At 41.4% G+C, this 19,527-nt stretch overlaps 1 protein-coding gene across 31 annotated transcripts in view; it reads left to right on the forward strand.

The window, feature by feature from the left end:
- Positions 1-19,527, forward strand: part of MSRA (methionine sulfoxide reductase A) — a 383,609-nt gene that overhangs the window by 127,792 nt on the left and 236,290 nt on the right. The window lies entirely within an intron of this gene.

The following is a 19,527-nucleotide window of genomic DNA, read 5'->3' on the forward strand; positions in this document are numbered from 1 at the left end:
AGAGAGGAGTTAAAGCACCTTCTCCACCCCAAGCTTCCCTTTGGCTGCATCTGGTTCACTTTGATGACTGTGGTGAGTCTGTGCCCCATCCTTTGTCTTGGCTGCCCTCTCAACTCAGCGGTATCTTTGGATAATTGGAAAAAATTACTTTCATAATTATTTTTGCTTCTATAGTATTTTTATCTTTATAAAATTATTATTATTATTTTTGCCTGTATAGTAATGTGGTGATAAGAGAGGACCATCATCTATTTAAAAAAATATAGCAATATTTTAAGTTTTCATCAATCAAGTTTCTTATAGCAGCTGCAAGTATTTGGATCTGTACACTGGACAGAAGCCAAGGGGTTCCATTTCTCTAATTGTGGGACTGGGCTCTGGGAGATGGTCTCTTTGCCTTTCTGGTAAAGGGGTAGGATTGTGTGGGGTCTGTGGTTACCTTCAACTCTCCTAGTCTTTCATTTATAATTATAATGCTTGCTGCATCTGGGCATTTCAATCATTCTGAAAAGAAAGAAGGTTTTTTCTTGAAATGTATCTATTTTTGTTGAATGGATGCTTTCTGCCATTTCTGACACCATCTTGTCTCACTTTCTTCTGTGTAAACATTCCTGTTTTCTAGTCCAGGCCTGAATATACCACCAACTGATGGGACATTTTAGTTAGTAAAACGGACTTTGGAGTTGAACACACCTGGGTTTAAGTCTTGGTTTTGAATCCCAGTTGGGCTAGTTTTCTCATGTATGAAATGGAGATGATGCTGACTTTGTGGGTTGGCATGAGGTATTGATGGTAAAGCCTGGTACCTGGCCATGCCTGCCAAGTTCCCTGCCCCTCTTCTCCCAAGTAAAGGTTTCTACATGAAGAAATATGAACCCCTAAGTTGTATACATTTAATTTACTTGTTTGTTTGGTATCAGATGCTGCTTGAAATTATTTTGTAGCTTCCTTCCCTTGATTGTAGTGCAGGAATGGACAGGAAACCAAATGTTTTCAGAAGATACTCGATCAAGAGCTGTGCTAACTTGCTCTGTGTACTTCCTTAACATTTCCAAAAATTGCTGGATTTTTAAGCCTGCTACATCCCTTCTCCTTAGCGGACTTCCTGAACTTGATCTCATTGATGACCTACCTTGATATCTCTCCATGCTAGTCTTCCTCTATGGGCCTCCCTATTAAACGCACAGTAAATCCAATAAATATTTATTGAGCAGTAAGTGCTGTCCTAGGCACTTGGGGATAAGTGAGAACAATATAGATAGTATCTACACTCCCAGTAAACTTGCATGTGGATGGGAGGAGGGCAAAACATAAACAGTGAGCAAATATATAAGTTTGTATAGTTACATGTTACAAAGTTAAATAAAGCAGTAGGAGGTGTGAGTGAAGAGCAGAGGACATGCTCCTGTAGAAAGACTGGTGGAGGGAGGTCTCTCTGTAGAGGCTGTGTTTGAGTAGAAACCCAAATGAAATGAGTGAGTCAAGCAGATATCTGCAGGAAGGATGTTCATGGAAAGACCTTGTGAGGGTAACAATCTTGACATGTTCAAAAGATAGCCTGCACTGTGGTTGGGGAGGAGTGAGCCTTGGGGAAGAAATGATGCTGGAAACCAGTCCTGGACAGATTCTAGGGGGATCTTTGGATGCAGGTAAAGACTTTGGAATGTATCCTAGATGTGATGAAAAGCTTCTAGAAACTTTGAAGCTGGAGATGATATAATTGTGTTTACATTTAAAAAAAACTGTGATGGAGTTCCGGTGGTTGCACATTGGAAACAAATCCAACTAGGAACCATGAGGTTGCAGGATCGATCGCTGGCCTCACTCAGTGGATTAAGGATCTAGTATTGCCATGAGTTGTTGTTTAGGTCACAGATACTGCTTGGATCTCATGTTGCTGTGGCTGTGGCATAGGCCAGTGGCTGTAGCTCTGATTGGACCCCTAGCCTGGGAATCTCCATATACTGCAGGTGCAGCCCTGAAAAGCAAAAGCAAAAAAAAAAAAAAAACCACCAAACTGTGATAACATTGTATGAGTTTAAGATGTATAATGTGTTGATTTGATATATGTGTATATTGTTGTTAGCTAATAACTGTATTATGTTCCATAAGTAAATGATATTATGATTGTATTTACATTTAAGATAGTTACTGTGTTAGTCAGTTTGGGCTGCTGTAACAAATACCATGGACTGGGTGGATCAAATAACAGATTTTTTTTCTTACCTTTCTGTAGGATGGGAAGTGCAAAATCAGATGTAGGTAGATTCAGTTCCTGGTGAGGATCTCTTCCTGGCTTGCAGACAGCCACCTTATTATCTTTTCACTGGGAAGAGAGAGAGTGAGCCCTGGGTTCTTCCTCTTCTTACAAGGACACTAATCCCATCATGGGGGCCCCACCCTCATGACCTCATCTAAACCTAGTTACCTCCCAATGACCCCACCTCCAAATGACAACCCTTTGGGGATTAAGGCCTCAACGTATGAATATGGAGAAGACATATACATTTAGTCTATAAAAACTACTGAGATTGCTCAGTAGAGAACAGACTGGAGTCAGGAAGCCCACAGAGGGAGCAAGAGTGGAATTGGTAGGTGTTTTACTAGCAGAGGAAATTAGATGGACTAGTTAGGTAGTGATGGAGCTGATGAGATGTGGTCATTAAGCCAGTGGGACTTCCTGATGTCAGGCTGATGTAGTCTCTCTAGAGCATCAGTGCCTTGGACGCCTTGCTTCTATCCCATGGGTCATGCTTCTGCATGGGAGTGGCCTTTCTTCTGTGGTCTGACAGTGTGATTGGTACAAAGGAGTGGGTAGGGGAGATTAATATAAAAAATACTTTCTCTTCTCTTCAAAATATGGATATGTAGGTGAAATACAAGGTTGTATGGGGAGAGGAGATGCAGTCTCTTAGTATATGACCCCATTTACAACTTTATGGTTCTTTTCTCAGCTGCCACCCCAGATTTTTTGAGACTGAGGAGTAGACAGCGAGGTGATAGAGAGGCTTTTGTGACTTGCCTGGCTTATTTACCTAGCTGTGCCAGCTAAGTCACATTTCCTGGTTGTTGACCCCAATACCAGGTGATCCTTAATATGATGTATAGGATTCCATAAGAACATCCAGAGTGAGAGAGGTACGCCTGTCAAGACCATGGATACAAACAAAGTTGTGGGTATTAGTTACCTATTGGTATGTAATAGATTATTCCAAAATGTAGTGGCTTAGAATAACACACATCTATTATCACATAGTTTCTGTGGGTCAGGAATGTAGACACAGCTTTGCTGCATCTTTTGCTTCAGAGTTTCTCACAAGGCTTCACTCAAGATATTGGCCAAGATTGAGGTCTTAGCTGAAGATGAGTTAATTAGTGTCTTATCTTCAACTGGGGAAGGATTGGCCTCCAAGCTCACACACCTCTTGGTTGGCAGGATCCACTTCCTCAAGGATTGTTGGGCTGAGGGCCTCAGTCTTTTGCTAGATGTAGCTTGGAGGCCACTCTCAGTTCTTTGCTGTGTACATCTCTCCATCCTGGCAGGTGGCTCCATCCAAACATGCAATAGAGGGACTACCAGCAAGACAGGAATCATAGTCTTTTGTAAGACTGTGATTTGTAACTTAATCACAGAAGTGACGTCTTCTCAGTGTTGCCAAGTTCAGTTAGTTAGAAGCAAGTTACTCAAGGAGGAAGAATTACACAAAGCCATGAATATTAAGAGGTGGCAATGTTTGAGGGTCATTCTAGAGGCTGCTTGCCATAGCTGGGTATCATGGTTTCACTCAATATATTCGAGCAGAAAGGACCTTAGTGATCATCCTGGACCCTCATTTTTTTATAGACGAGGAACTTAAAACTCCGAAGTGGTGAGGTGACTTACCCAAGGCCATAGCTAGTCTAAGGCTGAGCTGAGACTTCTAACTTTTAACCCAGTGAAATATAAGTAGGCTGTATTTAGCCTGCCACAAGCTGGCAGACAGTGGTTTTAAGTGTGCATTTTCAGCCTCAAGGAATTTTATTCTTCTGCACATTTAAAATGCTCTGCCACTACAAGGTGACCCAGGCCTGGATCTGAACGGGAGGTAAATGGCCCCTCTTGGGCTTTGTTTGAAACTGAAGGCATAGATGCTCTGCCTAAGCTTACCTAGCTTAAATCCTCTGTTTTCTGTGCCTTTTCCCTCCCCCTTTACATCAACGTGTGTTTAAAGTACATAATATAATTTAGAGCGAGTGTTTGAAACAACATTCTCTGTGATCCAATTAGCCATCTCATCTGTTTTAAACATTTCCCTTATAGTCTTGTCAAATGCTATAGACACCATGTTAAGAATGCCCAACACTATAGTCTATCTTGAATCTTAACTGTGTTTGCTCTTCACTCTAGATTCTGCTTGGCTCTCTAGACTTGGCACTGTGTGTTGGCCTTGAGTCCTGGCTGTGAGTGTGTCATTTTAGACTGTTGTCACATTAATATGTAGGAGGCAATAGGGACAGGTTAGTTCTGCTCAGGACTGGGAGTGCCTGAGAACTAACAGAAGACAGCATGTCACCTGGAACTTATAGGGCCAAGTGTGAGTGATCGGTCAGGAAGTGGGAAGTTCAGAAAATGGCTGTGGTGCTCCCTGGGATCTACTGCTGAGAGGCAGAATCCTACAGTGAAGTCAGAGCAACTTGGGCATCTATTGAAGCATGAATCATGGCAGACCAAAGTCTGGGAGCTTGAAGCAACAGCAGTCAAGGCTGAAATGGTTTAAGATATAGAAGTTCAGATTGAGCAAAACACCAGTGCTGATGCACAGAGAGAAGGTGCCAGGCCAGTCCATAGCAGGGATTTTTTTTCTTTGATTTTTCTATTTTGGCAGAAGCTCAGGCATAGATATAGAGGCTTTGTGTCTTTTCTGCTCAATGGAGAGGAAGACGTGTGACATCCGAGGAGGCAGAGCTGAGCCTGGTGCTGTTGGAATTGGTAGTGTTGTTGGTGTTTGGTGCTGGTGGTGGAGTTTGTTCCCTCACTGCTCTCTGAAATAACTCCCAACCTCTAGATCCCTCCACTCCCTACTTAGAAATGTATAGACTCCAAACCTCTTTCCCTGCAGTCGAAGGAATCGGTTTCCTGTTCCTGGGAACAGTCCACTTTGATAAGTACATTTCCTCTAGATGTGGAAGGTTTGGTTACTGCATTATATTCAGTGAACATAGCAGAAAAGCCCCCTTCTCTCTCCAGGCTGGGATTAAATGACCTGGTTTACATTGGATTCTAGGGCTTTTTAAAAATACTTTCCTTGCCAGTTCTTTTAGAAGAAGGTAGAGCAGGCATGACCCGAATTTGATGGATGAAGAGATCTAGATTCAGAAAAGTTAGGTGATGTATTAAAGGACACACAGCTGTAGGCCATACAACTACTAACTGTATGCAGCCAAGATTTGGTCTTCCCACTCCAAATTCTGTGCTCAGAAAATAGCTGGATTTTATTACTCAGCCTGTGAAAGAAGAGAAAGCAAGGCTGAATCGAGGGAAAGACATTAAACGATGTTGAATAAAACATGAGAATAATAGTTTGCATACGTAGCTTTATGATTTTTATGGCAGGGCTAAGACCTGGTTTTTGACTCTTCTTCCCTTGTGCCTTCTGCTTTTTGCCAATATTCCCGACTACCTGGAAATCCTCTACCTGAAGGCTAAAGGGCTGCTGTTCGTTTCTGCATGGCCCCTGCCCTTCTCTCATCTCTGGCGATTGGCTGTGCCCTTAGTGAATGGGAATCCCCCTGTGGACAATTGGTGATTGAGGGGGGACAGCTGGCTGCAAGGACGAGTTCATCAGTATGCATCATGACTGGGGCCTGCCAGTTATTAGAATTCATTATAAATTACTCAGAGTCCCAGGAATCTCATTTAGTTCTCACTCAGCAGCTGGAACATGCTACCAGCTGTGGATCTAGGGTATCCCCTGAAGACTCTACCTAAGCATGGGGGCAAATAGGTCAGATGGGCTGATGAGGAGTGGGTCGGGGTAAAGCTGGAAAGCCTGTTTCTGCTCAAAATAGATGCTCTGCACATGCCATTGAGGGAATGAGCTGTGGACACAGTTTAACCCTTGGGGCTTCTGATGGGCAGAAGAACACTCCAGAATATCTTTGGGAGTTATTAGAAAGAGGGACATGAACAGAGAAGGGAGAGAAGTAACCAAAGGGAGAGTGAAGAGAGTCGTACGTGGTACCTTTTTCATCAAGATCTGGCCCGATTGCTTTTTCTGCTTCAGCTGTTGTGACCTTTCCCCTGACCCCTAGATGAGGACCTGAACTGACCGCTCACCTTCTCCTCTGGACCTTTGAGTTCTGTGTTCTCTCTTCCCCTGTCTTCCTCTTGCAGAAACCTACTCATCTTTCAAGGCAACCTAACACATGGACCAGGCACTTTCATGTGAATCATCCCCTGACAATTCTAGACGTTATTTCCACTCTTTTTTTTTTTTTTTTCCCATATAAGGAAACTGAAACTCAGAGGGGTTATGTGACCTGCTCAGAGGCGCAGTTCTGGTGGGGAACGAGTCCTTCAGCCATAGCTCTTCCACATTTACTACATTTGTGCCCTCCTGGTGTCCCCTTCCTCGTGATATATCCTGTACCAGCCTTGACACAGGGGCGAGGCTGACTTTTGTGCTCCTGGCCCTTCATCAGGTAGCCCTCTTCCTGTATTTCTACCTCTTCACTAAAGAAAGGTAAAGACCAGGCCCTCACATCTGGTCCTCCGATGCTCTGCATCTCAGAGCTTTGCTCTAGGGCAGTGGTCAACTTTCCCATGAAGGTGAGGATAGTAAATGTTATGGTCTCTTCAGGCCCTTACAGTCCCTGTCACACCTACTCAACTCTACTATTGCAGAGTGAAAGCAGCCATAGACAATAAAGAGATGAATGAGTGTGGTCCTGTGCCAAGAAAACTTTTATTTAGAGACATTCAGTTTTGAATTTCATGTAATTTGCTTGTGTCACAAAATTTTTTTTTCCTTATGATTGTTTTTCAATCATTAAAAAAAATATAAAAACTACTCTTGGCTCATGGGTCACCCAGCACCATATGGTAGGCTTTGGCTGGCAGGCCTTGGTTTGCTAACCCCTGTTCTGGAACTAATTGGGTAGAAATGTTAACATTTCGGTAAAATTGTCACTGTGTCCGTTCTCCCAGAAGCACTGACAGTGTAAGCCTTTAACTTCAGGTGAAGGGCTTTGTCACTTCCTAAAGGGATTTTTGGGCAGTGGTGGCTATGATGGTGATGGGGTGGGAGAGGTGACGCCAGGGGGATTGCTGCCTCCATGTAAAATAAGGTCAGTCCTGCTGTGCTCTTATTGTTTCCTCGGTGAAAATGTTAGATTTAAATCCTACATGTCACTTATCTTTGAGCTCTATATAGAGAAAAAGGTCTTGCTTTGGTTTTTATAAAAAATACCAGGCTTAGATCTTTTTGTGTGAGCTGTCATCAGCCATTGTGATTGTTGATCTTGTAAATTCATGCTTTTTAGTGCTGGCAGGATTGCTTTTGTTTCTGAACAATTTCATGAAGTGTTTCTTTCAGTAGGGACTTGCATTGAATTTTAACTTTAGCTCTATTTTTCATCTCAACTGGATTCTCAAGACATGGGCAACTGCCATTATGTCACAGACAAGTGCTTTGGAATCCTTTTTTAATGTGAGAGCTTCAGCAAAGGGTGCGGTCAGCTGCTGGCTTTCTTCTTCTGGCCGTAAAGACATATGATTGGGCCTGCTCCATGTTTGGCCTCCACATGACCAGCAGTGACCAAGCAATACCTGAAACTTGGTTGGTGATCTCTGGGGTTTCCTGAACGGTTTGCTTTTACCTACTCTTGGGTACAGAGTAAAAACTTCCTTAAAATGTTATGCCTATTTGTGGAATTTGGAAAGAAGCATAGGAAAGGAAATGGAGACTTAATGAGGAATTTGCTTCTCCCTAGTACCCAAGCTGTCTTCCACCCCCTCCCGCAGCCCTGTGGCGTACTTACTAGGAATGCTGCACCTAGGATACTGTGGAGGGGCTTGACTTGTACATTCAGCCCACAAAAGACCATTCCACACGAGTTCCTGCTGTGGTGCATCAAGTTAAGGACACAGCATTGCTGCAGCTGTGGCGTAGGTCACAGCTGCAGCTCAGGCTTGATCCCTGGTCTGGAATTTCCATATGCTGTTGGTGCAACAAAAGATGAAACAAAAACAAAATAAAACAAAAAACAACCCCCTCCCCAAAAAACCCATTCCACAGCCCAAAGGAATGTTTATTTAATGTATTTCTGTACAAATTAGAGCCTGGTAGTCTGAGAAATTTTTTAAAAATAAGTAGATTATTCATTATAATAAGAAGGCAAAACTTACACTTCTGTATTTCTTTCCCCAAATGTTTTTATTATACTGTGTTACTAGCAAGTAGCAAGTTGTTTTCTATTATTAATTTAAATTAAGCTTAAAAGGTCCTTCAGGTGTTTTTTAGATACACATCATGTTACCTGTCAGTGTGGAACTTATACTCTGGTCATTTGTTTCTTCAGAGGTAGTTCTACAGTAGTTCTTTTGTACTAAATAAATGGAACTATCAATAATTCAATCCTTTGAGATGATTATACATATAGGCTGCAAAGACACGGAATTTAACTTGAATGGGTTGGTACTCTGAAAATTCGAAACACATATTCTGGGGAAGAAAATTGCTTTACAAGCTTTTATTATTTCTAAATTTCCTTTCCAAACAATAGGAGAATATTGATATGTTTAGGATTTCTCTCAAAATTTAAAAAATACTTATTCTATTTTTGAATGATACAACTTCCCCCCCCCCCCCCACCTTTTTTATAGCCGCACCTGTGGCATATGTAAGTTCCCAGGCTAGGAGTCGAATCGGAACTTCAGCCGCCTGCTTATGCCACAGCCATAGCTATGTGTTGTGTAAGGTAAGCGCTGAGGTTTGTTTTGTCCCATGCAGATGTCAAGTTTTCCTAGAACCATTTTTTAAGTGATTTTTATTTTTTCCATTATAGTTGGTTTACAGTGTTCTATCAGTTTTCTACTGTACAGAAAAGTAACCCAGTCACACATACATATATACATTCTTTTTCTCACATTATCCTCCGTAATGTTCCATCACCAGTGACTATATATAGTTCCCTGTTCTCTACAGCAGGATCTCATTGCTTATCTACTCCAGTAGCAATAGTTTGTGTCAATTAACACCAAATTCCCAGTCCATCCCACTCCCTCCCCATCCCCCTTGGCAACCACAAGTCTGTTCTCCAAGTCCATGAGTTTCCTTTCTGTGGATAGATTTATTTGTGCCATTTGTTAGACTCCAGATATAAGTGATATCGTATGGTATTTGTCTTTCTCTTTCTTAGTTCACTTAGAATGAGAGTCTCTAGTTCTATCCATGTTGCTGCAAATGGCATTATTTTGTTCTTTTTTATGGCTAAGTAGTATTTATTCCATCATGTATATGTACCACATCTTCTTAATCCATTCATCTGCCAATGAACATTTAGGTTGTTTGCATGTCTTGGCTATTGTGAATAGTGCTGTAATGAACATATGGGGTACATGTGTCTTTTTCAAGGAAAGTTTTGTCCAGATATATGCCCAAGAGTGGGATTGCTAGGTTATATGGTAGTTCTATATTTAGTTTTCTGAGGTACCTCCATACTGTTTTCCATAGTGGTTGTACCAATTTACATTCCTACCAACAGTGTAGGAGGGTTTCCTTTTCTCCGAACCCTTTCCAGCATTTGTTATTTGTGGACTTATTAATGATGGCCATTCTGACTGGTGTGAGGTGGTACCTCATAGTAGTTTTGATTTGCATTTCTCTAATAATCAGGGATGTTGAGCATTTTTTTGTGTGCCTCTTGGCCATGTGTATATCTTCTTTGGGGAAATGTCTATTCAGGTCTTTTGCCCATTTTTCAACTGGCTCTTTGGCTTTTTTCCTGTTGTGTTGTATAAGTTGTTAGTATATCTTACAGGTTAAGCCCTTGTCAATTGCATTGCTTGAAACTACTTTCTCCCATTCTGTAGGTTGTCTTTTTTTTTTAATGGTTTTCTTTGCTGTGCAAAAGCTTGTCAGTTTGATTAGGTCCCATTGGTTTATTTTTGCTTTTATTTCTGTCGCCTGGGGAGACTGACCTGAGAAAACATTTGTAAGGTTGATGTCAGATAATGTTTTGCCTATGTTCCCTTCTAGGCGTTTGATGGTGTCTTGTCTGACATTTAAGTCTTTAAGCCATTTTGAGTTTATTTTGGGGCATGGTGTGAGAGTGTGTTCTAGTTTCATTGATTTACATGTGGCTGTCCAGTTTTCCCAGCATCACTTGCTGAAAAGACTGTCCTTTCCCATTTTATATTCTTGCTTCCTTTGTCGAAGATTAATTGACCATAGGTGTATGGGTTTATTTCTGGGTTCTCTATTCTGTTCCATTGGTCTCTATGTCTGTTTTGGTACCACTACCACACTGTCTTGATGACCATGGCTCTGTAATATTGCCTGAAGTCTGGGAGAGTTACGCTTCCTGCTTGGTTTTTGTTCCTCAGGATTGCTTTGGCAATTCTGGGTCTTTTATGGTTCCATATAAATTTTTGGATTGTTCAAGTTCTGTGAAAAATGTCATGGCTAATTTGATAGGGATTGCATTGAATCTATAGATTGCTTTGGGTAGTATGGCCATTTTTAAGATATTCATTTTTCCAACCCAGGAGCATGGTATATCTTTCCATTTCTTTGAATTCTCTTTAATTTTTTTTGATTAACGTTTTGTAGGTCTCAGCATATAAGTCTTTCACCTCCTTGGTCCTGTTTATTCCCAGGTATTTTGTTTTTTTGGGTGTGACTTTAAAAGGTATTGTATTTTTATATTCCTTTTCTAATATTTCATTGTTGGTGTACAGAAATGCGACCAATTTCTGAACATTAAGCTTGTGTCCTGCTGCTTTGCTGAATTTGTTGATCAGTTCCAATAGTTTTTGTGTGGAGTTCTTGTGATTTTCTATATATAGTATAATCTCATTTGCATACAGTGACAATTTTACCTCTTCTCTTCTAATTTGGATACCTTTTATTTCTTTTGTTTGTCTGATTATTGTGGCTAGGACTTCCAATACTATGTTGAATAAAAGTGGTGAGAGTGAGCATCATTGTCTTATTCCAGATGGGAAGGCTTTCAGCTTTTCTTTATTGAATATTATATTTGCTATGGGTTTGTCATAAATGGCTTTTATTATGCTAAGGTATGTTCCCTCTATACCCACTTTGGTAAGAGTTTTGATCATAAATGGATGTTGGATTTAGTCAAATGCCTTTTCTGCATCTACTGAGATGATCATGTGCTTTTTGATGTTTCTTTTGTTAATGTGGTGTAAGATGTTGATTGATTCATGTATGTTGAACCATCCTTGTGAACCTGGAATCTAGCATCATTTGTTGAAAAGACTATCCTTTCCTGATTGAATTACCTTAGCACCTTTGTCAAAAGTCAGTTCATACTCTTTCTTCTGTTCCACTCATTTATAGGACCGTCTTTGTTCCAACACCACACTGCCTTGATTACAATTACCTCATAATAAGTTTTGAAATCAGGCAGTAGAAGTCCTCCAAATTATATTTCAAAACTTTTAGAAGTTCCTGTTGTGGCACAGCAGAACCAAATCTGACTAGGATCCATGAGGACGCAGGTTTGATCCCCAGCCTCACTCAGTGGGTTAAGGATCTGGCATTGCCATGAGTTTCATGCTATAGCTTTCAGATGTGGCTCAGATCTGGTGTTGCTGTGGCTGTGGTGTAGACCAGCGGCTACAGCTCCCATTTGACCACTATTCTGGTAATCTCCATATATTGCAGATGCAGCCCTAAAAAGACAAAAAAAAAAAAAAAAAAAAAGAAAAGTTTTGGCTATTTTATTTACTTTTTCTAGTTTTATTGAATATAATTGACTCATAATATTGTATGAGTTTAAGGTATACAACATACAGATTTGATGTATGTATATATTGAAAAATAATTGCGATGTTTAGTTAACATTCATCTCACCTAGCTAGTTTTTTTTTCCTTATAATGAGCACTTTTAAAATTTACTCTCTCAGTAACTTTCAAACACAGTGAAGTACTTATTATTTTTGTGCCCATGTTCACAAGGGAGATTTGTCTAGAGTTTTCTGCATCTTTGTCTGGTTTTGGCATCACGGTAATGTTGGTCTCATAAAATCAGCTGGGAAAGTTCCCTTCTCTTCTCTCTTTGAAGGAATTTACTTGACATTGAGGAGTTCCTGTCGTGGCTCAGTGGTTAACAAATCCGACTAGGAACCGTGAGGTTGCGGGTTCGATCCCTGGCCTCAGTGGGTTAAGGATCTGGTGTTGCCGTGAGCTATAGTGTAGGTCACAGACGCAGCTCAGATCCCGCGTTGCTGTGGCTCTGGTGTAGGCCGGTGGCTATAGCGGCTACAGCTCCAATTTGACCCCTAGCCTGGGAACCTCCATATGCCACAGGTGCGGCCCTAGAAAAGTAAAAAAAAAAAAAAAGAGAGAGAGAGAGAAAGAGAGAGATTGATATCATCTCCTCCTTCATGTTTCTAGAATTTCCCAGTGAAACTATATGAGCCTGGAGTTTTCCATTTCAGATTTTTACATTTCTTTTGTCGGTTTTTGGCAACTTGTGGCTTTCAAGGTGTATGACTAATTTATTGCCTTTCAGCTGTGAATACATCATTCTGAATATGCTCTGTGATAAAGAAATTTCTATATTATTTTTCCTCTACTGTGAGCATGGTGTCTACTGTGAGCATGCTGTCTCAGTAGAGGGTGCTGGGGAGACTTTGAGAGAGGAGGAGCCTCTCCTGAAGTTGCAAGTATGGCTGAGGTTGGCTGTGTGGGGGCCGGGCCTCCAGTGGAGCCTGCCCCAGCCACCAGCCCAGAACTCAGTCCCTCTGCGACCTTACAGCCTTGGCGTGGTGATAACTTCTCTGCAGCCCTCTTGACAAGGAAACCAGAGCCCCTGTGCTATCCATGAACTCTTAGAGTTCCTGAAGATCTTTTAAAGGTCTCCTGGATGTCTGGATCTCATACCATGTTCTGGAAGATTTTTTATTGCTTTCCCAATGAACTTCTCTGTTATCCAGTGGCTTAACTACGCATTTTCCAAGGAGCAGCTGAGTCCTTCCAAGTCTGTCCTTCCTTAGATACCCTCAGTCCTTGGGAAACATAGAATTTCCATAGATCGTATAGTTACTTTTTAATCATGGTTAATATTCTTTGTGTTGGACTTCCCCTGTTTGACCTACTGTGTGGTTTCCATCTCCTGATTGGACCCAGACTGCTACACGGGCAACTCTTATAAGCACTATTTGGGTTGAAACTTTTTTTGTGGTCTCTGGTGTTTTTCCTTATTTTCAAGAAGGGTAGGATTCATTGCTGTGTATTCAACTGGTACTTCTGTTCTACCCTCATTCACCCCACTCCCCATATGATTTAATCTGAGATTTAACTAGAGGGTCGGGTGGGGAGACTAGAATGTGGCGAGTGATATTTCTGTGAGAACTGAAGTTAAGCAGTCGAGGACCATGAAGTTAAGCCAGGACCATGATTTCCTACATCACTGAAATGACCACCTCAAACTTGACCCTTCTAGTGTCTTATGGTGGTTAGCAGAGATGTTTGGAATGTCTAAGGGAATGGTAAAGCACAGAATATTATATGATCCTACTGTTTGGCTGCTTAAAGTAGAGGTACTATGACCTTAAGCTGGTGTGGACAAAGTCTCCAGGCTAATAAAAAATCTAGCTTAATACCAGCAACAATTTTGATTTTTAAATTTGATTTTGATTCCCACTGAAAAGTGGGAAAACTATGTTTCTTATAGGTACCACTATGGATGTAATTGATTTACCTGTCTTCTTACTTCCATCTTGTTGAAGAAAAAAGCCCCCCACTCAACCAAACAGCAACATCAAACAAACAGAATTCCTCAAAATACAGAAGATTTTCTACATTGCAGTTAAGGCCTTTGGCATGAATTTAAATTCAGTTTCCCCGGGAATTTTGGAAAAACATTTTTCTTCATTGTTATTGTAAGCCCTGTGAGGCAAAGATATAACTTCCCCAAACAAAACAGCAGGAAAAGCAACTAACAATCCCCTGGATAATGTAAATGAATAAAAACTGCCAGAATTATTGCAGAAGTGCAGAAAGCCTTACTCTGGTGTTTTATACAGTATTCCTAGACTTTAGTGGTTCAGGAATGCCTGTGTTAGCAATCCCAGCACACTAGGGAACAAAGTTGGTGGAAAAAATAAATTACAATAAATTACATACCTGTAGTCTACAACTTAGAAATGGATCATGTTCCAGGGGTTTATTTGTAAATCAGTTAAACTGGAAATACCTTTTTCTTTTATAAAATATACTCTAAGTTCTATACAGCTCTATTAAAGATAGCTTGATTTCCTGACTTATGTCAGTAGTCGTCCTTAGCTAAAAATTGTTATTTCTCCTTTATTAGAACGTGTGAATATAGTTATCTACTGCTATATAATCAATGACCCCAAAATTTAGCAGCTTAAAAGAACAGTCTTTTATTTTCTCACAGTTTTTTGGGGGGTGGGGTGGGAATCTGGGCGTGGCTTAGGGAGTGGCACTGGATCCAGGTCTCAGGAGGCTGGAATCAAGGTGTCAATTGTGCTGCATCTTCTGAAGGCAAAACTTTATCTGTGTTCAAGCTCATTAAGGCCTGCCAACAAATGAACTTGAGAGCAATTCCTTCCCAGTTGAGGCTTAGGATGAGGCTTGCAGCTCCAGCCAGCACCTTGATTCCAGCCTGCGGGAGACCCTAAGCCAGAACTACCCAGCTTCACATTCTCACCTACAGTAGGACCACTAAATTTAAAAGGTACTTGTCATTTGAACAGCGGTTATTATGCAACAAGGGATGTCCTCCTCTTTTTGGATGGAAACCTCCTTTCTACAGTTGTGAGTAAAGTGGAGATTTTACTCTATGGTCAAGTTAGTAGCTGGGAAGGTTGGGAAAGTAGAGAAATGTTTCCTTTTCTCCAGTTGCAGCTTGTAAAACTGTGTGAAGGGGTGTGTTCTTGGTGTTGTAGGGTAGAGCTTGGCATATGTTTTCACAGTGAGACAGTTATCTCGTGAATGGTGGTTAGAATCCTAGAAAGAGTTCCATTTGAGACTCATTATAGGTTGAGTAGGCCCTTGTGAGCTAGCTCACCACCATTTATAGCAGCACATTCATGAGAAAATGGATTCTGTATCCCAGACATCCATCTCTTAAACATGCTTTTGAAATGTGACTTGTGTTAAAGTTGGGTACTTGCCTGTACTGCATTAGCTCCTCTCCAGCTACCTTCTGCACTATAGTTTACATTTTGAGCTATCAGCCTTTGGGGAAGATAAAGTGACAGAAAATAGAGATGACTGTAATTTACTCTTAGCACCAAGAGTCTGGCAGACCTATCAAGGCATAATTTTACGTAAAATCAGATTTCTGCAGGGCCTGCACTGACGTCCCTTTATAGTTGAGCTGTACCAGGTCACAGTCATGCCCTTTTGTAGAATTCTAGGGTCTTAATCAGGTACTTCCAAAATCACTCGCTCAGACTTAGTGCTTGAGAATGTACTAAAATGAGAAATGTTCTTGGCGTGCTTGTACCCCCATACCCCATATCTCTAAGGAAGCTGATGGCCTTCCAGCTGCTTGCCTTGGCCTCCTGCATGCTTGATATTTTCAGATATGACTCATTTCATTCAACAGAGCTCTAGTCAGTTGTTAGGGAATTTGTCCAGGAATCAGCCCATCCCTTGAATGTCCAAGGGTCTGCTTGAGCACATATTCAAAGAAGATAATCCAGTAAGCTTTGCTGTGCAGCCTCTGGTCTCTACCCCTTCATTAAGTCAGGTGTCCAAAAGCATGTTCGAAGAGCCACACCTGTCTCCACTGACTCTCCCTGAATTAAGATACTCAGTTTTGTGTCACTTTTTCATGGTAGACAAGAATAAAGAACATCACAAAATGCCTTTCTGTGTCATTTGTAGAGCTGCAGTTGAAGATTTTATCCATCATATTTCCTAATATGAATATGCACTAGGTTATAGGAGGTCCATTAATCGGCCTCGTGACCATCCTGCTGTCTTGGGCCACAGGTCCTTGGGGGACATTTTCAAAGTGAATCAACTACCTGTGCTGTTGCTCTAGTATGAGATGGATTTAAAAACATGTTACTGGCTTTTTGGAAGATTTATCTTTTTTTTTTTTTTTGAGGGAAATATAGTATGTTTCAACTGCTTTAAAAATGATGACTAGTGAGCCTAATTTCTGTTCAGTCAATCTAAAATAGATTTTAAAATACCCATGTCTTCTGTTGTGGAGAAAAATTACAAGGAAAAGAGAAATAGAAAGGTTGAAAGACAGGAGGGACAGAGAAATGATTAAAGTATGTCCCAAATTCCAGAAGGCAAAGGACTCACTGATGTAGCACTTGCTCCTCCCCTCCCCCCCCTTTTCCCCCACTTCCTCTCCTCTCAAATAAAGATAAATCAGAAACACCTTTTATTTTTAGGAAAATAACATTTTAATTCCACCTAAAATTTGAAATGGCCAATCCCCTTAAAATCCTTTCCCTTTTGAAAGGAGGACATTTAACATGTTGCTTTGGAGGATGTGCACCCCTTTCAGGGAAGAAGTGGGGCCTGTTAGGACACTATAAACTACCCAGAACTTTAAAGCCTGGTAGCATTTCTGCTGCTATGATAAACTAGTGAGATTGCCTTCCTCTTGGTCCTGAGCCTGGATACAATGTAAGCATCTGGCTGGTCTGAGTTCAGGGGCCCCCTACCTGGTCTTAGCATGGCCCTCAGCCCTGGGAAGGGGCTCTCGGGCTGCAGAGGTAGTCACGGGGTAACAAAGACTGGGGACATTTAAAATATGCTTAATTTCCATTTTCAAGAAAGTAATGCATCAAATGGAACAAAATTCAAAAGGTAAAGATAGCATATTAAAAAAAAATTGTAGCATAGTATACACATTATCTTGCCTGTAGATTTCCTCCAATTAATAGTGCACCTTGTGGATGGTTCCATGTCTTTACCTATAGAGTTACCTCATTCTTTATAATGGGTACATACTATTCCACATTACAGGCGATTGTATGCAAAACGTTGGTGCCAGTCTCTTTACAAACAATCCTGCAACAGCTATCTTTGTACATGAGCAAAATATTGTAGGAGCTCATCTGTGTTGAATCTTCCTCATGGTCAGTGTTAATGTTCCATCTCCTTATCAACATTTTACTCCCCTTTGGCTCTTTTGTCTCTTTCTTCTTACCTCCAACAACAGTAATAATTTAATAAACTGAAAGCATATTGATTTAAATGGAAGCCAAGTTGACATCTATGTTTATATCCATGACTATTCCTCCTTTTTTTCTAATTAAATCCCATATTTAGCTGTGTCTTCATTTCTAATGTCAAAAGATAACTGAGACAAGTTCCCTGTAAGGTTTGTGACAACATATTGCATTTTTTTGATTAGGGAGCTTCCATTTAGAAATAAAGTCATAATATATTTGCATGAAAGAATAGCCACAAGAAAGCAGATAGGTCTGACCTCACCCTGGCACAGGCCTGCTTGGTGTGGTAAGGGGGACGTTAGAGGGGAAAAGTGGGTGTCGGTCTGGAACAGATTGCAATGGGAGGTCTGGCCTGGCTGGCTCAGCTGAGCAGAGGGCCCGGTCATTTATCACTGTCACAGAAGGTGGGGGCAGGGGGAGTCATTGGACCTTCCCTGCCTGTCAGTGGCTGCCTGACAGCAGACAGTGTATCTTGCAGCCTGCAGGCAGATGCTGTGCCATGGAGGGGCAATGCGCTTCCTGCTGGAGGCCACTGGCACGGTCACAAGGAAGGAGGAGGCAGACCGCTGCTTGCTATGGTGCTTGGCCATGTGCTGCCTCCTCTCCAGGTTGGGGACAGAACCATTTGTAAGAGCAGGTTCAGTGGTTTTAGACACATTCGCAGAGGCTCCCAAGTGATGCTGGACTCTGATGATGGGATGAGGAAATACCTCTGGGGCTCCTGACTTAATTACATCACAGGACTTGGCTGCTCTGCGCAACACTGATTATCTTAAGTGGAGAACTGACACAGACAGACGCTGTAGCAGGTGACATTGTTTCATACGTGGAGGAGATGCAAGCAATGTGAGCCAGGGACACCCTACAAGTCTTTGAAGGGCAGCATTATTCAAAACAATACTAAAAAGTATGATTTCTGTGTGATCCTTTCTAAATGACGTTTAACAGTCATCTTCGAAATCTAAAATATGTTTTAGGATCAATAGGAAACAAACCTTAGATATCTTTGGTTTATAGCCACATTTTTTAATATAACTGTCTTCAAACACAGCTATTCACGAGGATGTCACATTCACCAAGCTGACATATAGATTTTTAATCTTTATCATCACCTTGTTTTAAGTGGAATTCTTCCTCCCAAGATTATCTATTTTGGTAGTCAATCGGAATCACACGTGTTAAAGGGGGCTTGGGGAGATTTCATAAAAGTCAGGTGGAAATTTTCCATCAATTAATATTTTATGCTTCTCACAGATGCCTAAGTTAGATACGGTTCCTAAATGTGGTAATTGATAACAGTATTGCACAAGTGAAAGTGGAATTCTTCTAAAACTGAAATGAGCAATTATGGAATGCTTTTCCTTGGGATAATGTGGTGAATTGGGAACTCATGCCAGTCTGATAATCGTGGGTTAACAGGGTCTTTAAGAGCTGTAGGCAGTGCCGCTGAGGCAGGAGCAAATGTACTTGGTCAGAGGTACAAGTGGGGAGGGACGTTGCTGGTCAGCAAAAGCTGAAGAGAAAGCAGGTGTTATCTCACTATCTGTATCACCAACAGTAAGCCCAGTGCCTGGCATGTGACCAGTGTTCAGTCACTGTTTCCTGAACTGTGATGTTGTTTGGACAGAATAGGGATCCCTGCACCTTGACTTACTGGAATAGATAAGCCTCCAAGTCCCTCTCTCAGCCTTGCTTCCTCCATCCTCCCATGCCTGCCTATGAGTTGACAAGCTTGGGAGCCCTGCACACCTTGGGGACAATGGCCCTCATTAGAGGGGATTTCATCGGCCAGCTGTGCACTGGGTTGAGTTGGTCTGGAAGTCCCAGTGCTCATCACCCAGGGGGCAGGGTCTTCAGAGCAAGTGAGAGCACAAGGTACTCAGAACCCTGGGAAGAAAAGAGTCCTTATGCGATTAAACAAGAAATGACCTGCTCATCAGTTACTTTCATTTAAAAGAATTTTCCTTGCTCTTTCTCCTCCTCAAATAGGACTCACTGGAAAATGTTTAGAGTTGTACAACTTGAAAATGTATCTGATAGGATCTAGATTTCTTCTTCTTTTTTTCTTTCTATTCCCCACTGGATTGTATGCTATTACTATTTCCTGATGACATGAAAAACTATGATCG

This window comes from Sus scrofa, chromosome 14 (assembly GCF_054392235.1).
Source record: "Sus scrofa isolate SSC_HxYL_T2T_F1_AM1 chromosome 14, Sscrofa_HxYL_maternal_Yorkshire_Landrace_v2.0, whole genome shotgun sequence".
NCBI lineage: Eukaryota > Metazoa > Chordata > Mammalia > Artiodactyla > Suidae > Sus > Sus scrofa.